This window comes from Cucurbita maxima, unplaced genomic scaffold, assembly GCF_002738345.1.
Source record: "Cucurbita maxima cultivar Rimu unplaced genomic scaffold, Cmax_1.0 Cma_Scf00018, whole genome shotgun sequence".
Lineage (NCBI taxonomy): Eukaryota > Viridiplantae > Streptophyta > Magnoliopsida > Cucurbitales > Cucurbitaceae > Cucurbita > Cucurbita maxima.
Window position 1 is genome coordinate 2,284,711 of NW_019272034.1, and position 8,308 is coordinate 2,293,018.

Below are 8,308 nucleotides of genomic sequence, written 5' to 3' on the forward strand. Positions count from 1 at the left end.
CCCCCCCCCCCCCCCCCCCCCAAAAAAAAAAAATAATAAGCACTGTGGAAAATGAATTTGATCATATTCTCTTCAAGATATGAAACTCTCTTTGGCTCTACTCATGAATTAGCTTGTAATCGGATCTACCTATAGAGTAACGGTATTTGATTGTGAAGATTAGTTGGGTTTTGGAAGAACAAGGTCATAATCCTTCTGTTAAATAGGATTTCCATGGGAAATTCCTTCTCATCTAAAATTGCAAATTGAAATGATTGAATTTGCACCCATAGTTTCCTATGAGTTCACATGCAAAAAGAATCGGGATAGAAAAATTTATACATTTTGATGATTTTGTGTATTATCTATCAAATTTTCTATTGTTTGGTTGTGACTGCATAGTTAGGAGGCTAGATGCGATTCTAAATTGACCAAGATTGAGCCAAGATTTCCAGGGATTTATTGATTTTGCAATCTTCTTCCCCAATTCATGGCACTTATGGCTCAGACAACTTCTCTTGATTTCGCTATATAACCCCTAAAGGTCGCCGCTACATCAAAAGAAGACATTGATGCTCAAGTGAGATGATCAACCACCAACTATTCAAGCTACTGTTACACCAATTGCTGAAGAACCCTAGATTTGCAGTATAGAATAAAATGTTTATTGTTTTGCTTGTAACAACTTGATTCTTCTTAAGAAAGGAAGAATCGAGCTAGATCGACAAGCAATCTAAGAGATTTTTTATCTTTTACATTTTGTCCTCTCCCCCCTGATTGTTTACTTCCATTAAACTTTTTGCGTAAGCTCATTTCTATTCAATTTGTGTTTGTCTATTCTTTCCTTATGAGCTAAATTTTTCCTTGGGTTCACTTTTGGGAGCATCTAGAGTTCCTTGAACAATGTGATATCTCACCCCAAGTAAATCTTTAACCCTTCCCCGTCTTACTAAGACTACATAGTGTTCTTGTAAATTATGGTCAATTCGAGGTATATGAACCGTGATTTCGAGATTTTTTTAGGATGATATTTATTTTTTATTTCTTAAACGAACCATCCAAAACTATTATTTTCACAGGTGAATCATGATTTTTACTTTCATTTGAATTTTAACACAAACATTCTCCAAATTTGATATTTAGAATACTTCCATTTTATTACTCGTTAACAGTCCCCCTCTCAACCAAATATTGAACGAGAACACCTCCAGTTGGACAACAGACTGCAACCAAAGCTGACGTGTGCAAGAAATAATCCTACATAGCTAATGATGACGTGAGCAATCCCAAGGTGACACGTGGCACACAGATGGTGTGATAGTGACATGATTAGTAGACAATCTAGATTTATGTTTTTGTTTTTATATTCTAAGTCAAATGGATTCAGAAATATTTATTTGATTGTAATTCATGAAAATTATGAGAACAATATTTTGTATGCTTATATATTGTAAACTAATTTTATTTTTGTTAAAAATATATACTATAAATTATATAATATTGTAAAGTGATATTTATACAAATTATATTACGTAGAACATTTCGTAATTCAATTAATTATAGTTAAAGTCTTGTAGTTGGTAACTAGAATTATTTTTATTATTTATACATTTATTACAAACACATTTTAAATTCAAACATAGTTTTAAATTTTCTACCAGACACATATTAAAAAATATTGAAAATATGAAATTCAAATACTGATTTTAAAAAATAATAATAAATTAATTGTTTTCACACTTTTGTTTTTAAAGCACAGGTCTACCAGATTAACCTTTGTGCATGGGTTTCATAGACCTTTTGCCCCACTCTCTATACTGTTTTTAATTTGGTTTAAACAGATTTCAGCCATTAGTCTCGGCCATGGCTACTAATCTAGCATTCAACCCCTCTAAAGCCTACTTTTAACCTCATTTCTTCCGAGATCTCAAACTAAACTTCTCCCTAATAAACATGTTTCAAAACAGTAAAATTGACGGCGATACGTAAATGGTCAAAATATATAATATCTATTGGTGGTAGACTTTGGCCGGTATCAAAGTCAAATACCAAGTGGTTGAGCCATTACGGGAGTAGATTGTGAGATAGATTGGAGAGAGAAACGAAACATTTTTTATAAGAGTGTTGTGAAACTGACGACAATACATAACGAGCTAAATAGTTTAGTTCATAGAAATTTATTAAGACTTATAAGTGTGGGTGTACTTTGAAATTGAATAAATAGGTTAATTTTGACTCGATCCCATAAAAGTATTAGAGGGTAGTTTAATTCAAACTTTACATACCATTTTAGTAATTAATTGGTTTACAGGATGATTCTTCAACTTCATTAGTTTAATAATGTACGAACGTCAGTATGATAAAAGGAAGTTCATCCTAGTTTCATTCTTAACTAGTCAGAGATATGTTCACATTAGTACATACCCAATAAAATGCCTAATTCTTTTAATGGTTAAATTACTAGGTGCTAATTTAGGTAAATTTAAATTGAAAATAATATTGTTTATATTTAAAATAAATAAAAAAAATCAATCGATAGGAAACTTTATTCATTCTAAATATTGATGCGTGTGGCATAAAAGAAAATAGTCTAGCTATATAAAATAAAAGTTTAATGAATAAATAAATAAATAACTAGAGCAAACTGCATTCTGAATCTACTTCCTAACATAATTAATTACTATAGCTTGAAAAATCATCATTCATTGGGTCTAATATATGAACCACTCACTCACAATGCAACACAAACTTATTAATTGAAACTTTATATAACATAAGGAGGTTTACAATTTTATGTTATAGTATGGTTCTACTTTTACTTTAAAAAAGAATTTTATTCAGAAAAACACATCCAGACATAGGTGTGAAGTATGAAGTGTGTGTGGGTATTATGACTATTCAGCCAAAACCTAAATCCAATCAGACACATCCCTTAAAAGTTGGCTTTAGCACATGGCCTTCCCTTTCCTCTCCCCTCTATCTCTCTCTAAAAACTTGTCAACATCAGAGCCCAACCATTGAGACACAGACTGTGGCTTCTGATGTCCATCTCACTGCGATAATTAAGAGAAAATGCATCAGAAACCACACCTCTCTTCTGCTCTGCTCTGCTCTGCCCCTTCTTTCTTTAACTGCATGCTTTGCATTGCCACTCTTCTCTCTCACCGCACTCACCACGCCTTCTCCCTTTCTCTCTCTCTCTTTCATTTCACTACAGCATTTCTTTTACCACATTCAATTTCCCTCACAAACAAATTTACTTCTATTTTTCCCTTGCTCTGAGTTTCCAGGAATTCCATATTTCTAACTATGTGATTTCATAATGAAATGTAGATTCACAAACGCGAAAGCAATTGCAATTCTGATTATGTATCATGATTCATGAAGGAATGAGTAAAAGAATGATTACCTTCTGGAGAATTCTTGAGTAGAGAAATTGAAATCCAACGGTTGTATGTACCTGAGATTTCAACTTCTCTTGTGCGTATTGTGTTGCTCAAAACCTACAAAACTTGCCTAAATCAGAGAGGACAATCAATGAAGTTTGGATGTGCATATGATTGATTCGGTGCGTGTCAAAATGAACTCGTATTGATGTAATGAATATTTTTAAAAAGAAGAAACGAAAGAAAGAAATTCTAAACTTCGCTATTCAAATTCTCTCCACGTTCTCTCCAACCAAACACGGCATGCAAAATGAAAATTCCAGAAAGTTATCGATCGTTCCGACCGTCTTCTCTTCTCAATTTCCTTTTCTCTGAATCAAGAAGAGTAAACTACGATGATACGGCATTTTCTCTCTCATCGGATCCGTAAAACTCGATCAGCCTCTGCAAAACGAACACCTGATTCTTCAAAAGCACGATGTAATCCGCCGTCTCTTGAAACAACTCCTCCGATCTCCGGTGATGTCCTTCGCCGTTGTTCTGAGTCGGAATGAGACTCTGGAGCGCCTCAAGCCTCGCCGATACGTCTGATGAGCACGCTTTTCCGCCATTTTTGTGGATTCTACGAGCTCTGAGGATCCTAGAACCGTACCTCGATCGCAAAACCGCTCTTCTCGTTGATTGCTTCCATGACATTCTGTGTTTCTTTGTGATCGAACTCATTCTATGCGCCAGTTTTAGAGAGAGAGAGAGAAAGAGGAATCGACGACAACGAAGAAGAAGAAGAAGAAGAAGAAGAAGAAGAAGAAGAAGCTTTTACGACTGTTCGTTTCTTAGGCTGAATAGAACTCGAGGACTCATAGTTTAAGTAACGATAAAATAACTGATTGCCCCTCTTGTTTCTTTTTACTACGAAAATACCATTCAGGATTTTCATTTGTCGTTTTGCGATCTTTTTATGCGGTTTTTAAATGACAAATTAATTTCTTATTTTAGAAAATATGTTCTTTTTGATAATTCCGTAGCCCTTTTCTTGGATATTATTTAATTCACGAAAGTCATTTTAAAGCCTGTATGAATGGAATATTTGGAAGATGCCTTTTTCTTTTCTTTTCTTTTCCTTCCTTTGGGTCAATTCTTATAATATTTAAAACACAAATTAAAATTTTATTTTGAACATAAAAATTCTTTTATTGCTACATTTCAAAATTTTAAGGATTAAAAAAAAAATATATAGGCCTTAGTGAAATGAACCAAAATAAATAAATATAATTACATTTGAAAAAATTAATAATTAATAAAATTAATTTTGAATATAATCAAAGTAAACAAATTTTTTATTTAGAATAACCTTGAAAAATGTAATTGTAATAAGTTTCCTTTGATTTGATGGAAATAATAATTAAAAAAAAAACAAATTCATTTAATGAATTGATAAACTATTGAATGATAGGAGTCCTTTGACTGTACTCTTTTAAACTTATATTTGAAAAATATTATTTTTCTTTAATTTTCAATCATTTGAATAAATACTTTTGTTTCTATGTTTTTATCTACTTCTTCTATATATTAACTTTAAAATATAATTTATTTGGATTAAATTATTGTTTAAAATAAAATACATAAAGAAAGTCGAAATATTCAAAAAAATTATTTGTAATTTTGATGGAAAATAAATAATAAAGAAAAAAAAAATAATAATAACAACAAAGAAGAGCGGGAACAAGGCACAACTTGCGAGCGTCAAAGCCAAAGCCTGCTCCTCTGTAACGCCACATGCAAAGGCATGAAACCAGGACCTTTTAGTTTTTATGTTTCCCAAAATACCCCCACCAGTATATTTTCAAACTCATCATTATTAAAAAAAATTGAAAATAATAAATTTTATCGCTGCACTTTTCACATTTAAATCCATTAAAACTCTAAACTATGTATTTGAATTTTAAAATTTTCTAAGTAAATAAATCGTTTTTGTTTACTTCACTCCATTTTATTTTAAATTAAAATTTTAAATCATTTAAATAAAATTATTCTTATATAAAAACTTTTAAATTGCTAATTTTATGTTTAAGCAACCCTTTTTCAAATATTAAATACATTCAAATTTTAAAGATTTGTTACATATTTTTTTAATTTACAATTTTTTTAAATATTTGTTTGATAATGCTCCAAATTTAGACGGTTAAGTTTAGAGATATATTTTATATATATTAGCAACAACCCAGACTTACTGATAGTAGATGTTGTCCATTTTAACTCGTTATATATTATCGTCAGGCTCACGGTTTTAAAAACATATGATAGAGAGAGGTTTTCACCTCTTTATAAAGGATGTTTTGTTTTTCTCTCCAACGTAGGATCTGACACGCACGTATATAATTTATTTATATTATTCAGTGAGAGGGTTAGAGTGTGAATAAAGAAAGAAGGGTAAAAAAGGAAATACGAAAAAGGGGAAGATAAGGAGATGAGTGAAAGAGGGGATTCGATATTAGGGGGAGAAGGGGTGTGGCTCCCCTAAAGGATGCATGTGGAGGTGCTATGGGCCAACACACACACACACACATAGCAAATGGGATATAACTAACTAAGCCTAGAGAGAGAGAGAGAGAGGCACATGGGAAAGCACATGGCAAATAATACATAAAATTAATAATAAAAATAAATAATAAAGTAAGGGAGTGTTTGGATGCTAGCTTTTAAGAGAGGGGCTTATGCATGTGACAATGTCCAAGCGAGAGACACTAAAGCAGCATCAAATGTACGCCATGTTCTGCACATTCCCTGCATCCAAACACCCCTTTTCCCCCTTTTCCTTTTATTTCTTTTTAATTATAATTATAATTTGCGTTTTTTTTCTTTAAATTATTTGATTTTTGGCACATGCTTACACACTTGGAATTCATGCCTTCTTTTCTCTCTATCCACCATGTGACACACGTGTAAACCCCCCATGTGGTCTCATTCGTTCATTATCATAATACCATTCTTTTTAGACTACTAGGTTTTTTATTTTATATTTTAGCTAATCATACTAAACAAACATGAAATTAATCGAATTAATCATAATATAAAATTCAAAATTCTTGGTTATATTAATAATTTTTTATTATTTGTAACCGCATATTTACCATACACAAATAAATAAAAACATAATTCAAAATTCATATTACTGGAAATAAATAATTTTTTATTTTTTATTTTTCAATTTTCTTCCTCAGGTGAGAGAGAGGTTTTAAATTATAGTCCACAATGGGCGTGGCAGCAATGATGAAAAGGAAATGATGCTAAAGCTGTGTGGATTGGATTCATTCAAAATCTGGGCTAAAGCTTTGAGAAAGTAAATATATATATATGATGATGATTAAACCTTTTTTAAAAATTTAATTTCAGTACTAAATTTTACTTTCTTATTATATTTTATTAATCTTGAATAATATTTTTGTTTTGTGACAAGACAGACCTACGCCTACGTGGAAAAGTTAAACCGTCATCATTGTCTAAAAGTCATTTTGGTAACTAAAAGATGATTGGAATGAATAATATTCTTTTTTATAATAATTTAATTTAATTTTTAATAAAGATGGTAGTTATGATTTAGTATAGATATTTATGGAATTTTTGTGGAGTTGATGACCTAATATATACTCGTATGATCAAAGAGGTGGAACATGTCCTTAGACTACATCAAATAAAGTCTCGTTTATCGGCTGCAATGCTAAACAAATGATTGGGTTATAGTGTCAAATAGTTAAAGCTCTCGTACTATTAAGACGTGCAAGATATGTAGTAGTTGAAGCTCTCGTGATCAAATTCTACGAGTTTCTTAATAATCATTAGGTCAAATAACTATTTCGTTAGATTAGTTGATGTGTACGTATGTTGACCTAAACATATGGATATATATTTAACAAACAAAAATTAGAAATTTGAACCTCGAAATAGTTTTGGAAAAGATTTTTATTTCTTGAGCGGGTCGATAAAAAAGAGGGTTGATTGCGATGTGCATGTGTGGATTTCAGAGCCCTAAAGCTTTGCCCTAAACCAAAAATAGATTAGGTCATATGTGAGGATGAAAATTTGGTTGGTAAAACAATAGTTTGCGACTTTGAGAAAATTTGATGTAACCTTTCATATTCCTTTTTTTTTTTCCAAATGCTTTATTCCTTTTGTTTGTTGGTTGACAGAAGGTTTGCAATTATATTAAAAGCCCATGGGCCACTGTCCCTTTTGGTTTTAAGCCCATGGGCCCTACTTGCTTTGTCTACATCCACTATTTTTATTTTTATTTTATATTTTAAAATTTCCAAATTTTGCCGTTAATTATTTGGACTCCACCACTTTGTTTTTGTAGGCAATCCATGACAAATCCTAGAAATAGTACCGTTGGTTCTTTAGTTCTGATAGTCTTCCACTATTCAATTGATGTAAGATCTCACAATTTACTTTTTTGAAGGCCCAACATCTTCGCTGATCCAATCTTATTACTATCAAATATTGTCTGGTTTGACCTATTACGTATCGTCGTGAAGCTACTAGAGATGTATTGTTCCCCTTTCTAACTATCTTTTCATCATTTTATTTTTATTTTTGTTAAGATTTAGGGTTCGTTAATAAAATTCATCGCGAATACTTTGAGTGAAAGAGTAAAGTGAGAGGACAACTCCCTCCTCGTTTGGTCGAGTGAATATTTAATTACTTCTATCGTTATTTCACGTTGTAAAATTAATTATTATCAGTTTTAGTTCACAAAAAAGAAAAATAATTAAAATACCATAAATTAAATTAAAAAAACATGAAAATCAATATGAAAAGCCCAATAATGATATGGATCCATCAAAATCAGCCCAATTAAAAAATAGACAAAATAGCCCAAATCAGTCCAAAATTACCACTAGAACCATAGATCAAACAATATATGTATATATATAACTAAAATATTA

At 31.2% G+C, this 8,308-nt stretch overlaps 1 protein-coding gene and 2 long non-coding RNA genes across 6 annotated transcripts in view; 2 read left to right on the top strand and 1 right to left on the bottom strand.

The window, feature by feature from the left end:
• Positions 1-816, top strand: part of LOC111492635 — a 12,629-nt gene extending 11,813 nt beyond the window's left edge. The window contains exon 16 of one of the 4 annotated variants that reach the window (XM_023142012.1): positions 382-816. The gene's annotated coding sequence lies outside the window, so the exon portion shown is untranslated. The remainder of the gene's footprint in view (positions 1-381) is intronic. The other 3 variants (XM_023142013.1, XM_023142015.1, XM_023142014.1) reach the window with 3 other exon arrangements.
• A 33-nt stretch (positions 817-849) lies between these two features.
• LOC111492639 lies at positions 850-1,429 on the top strand. The gene is made up of 2 exons (XR_002719907.1): positions 850-901; positions 1,152-1,429. It is a non-coding gene; the product is annotated as an uncharacterized LOC111492639 (long non-coding RNA).
• A 1,281-nt stretch (positions 1,430-2,710) lies between these two features.
• On the bottom strand, positions 2,711-3,706 carry LOC111493344. The gene is made up of 2 exons (XR_002719992.1): positions 3,389-3,706; positions 2,711-3,190 (listed from the first exon to the last, which is right to left on the bottom strand). It is a non-coding gene; the product is annotated as an uncharacterized LOC111493344 (long non-coding RNA).
• Positions 3,707-8,308: the final 4,602 nt, after the last annotated feature.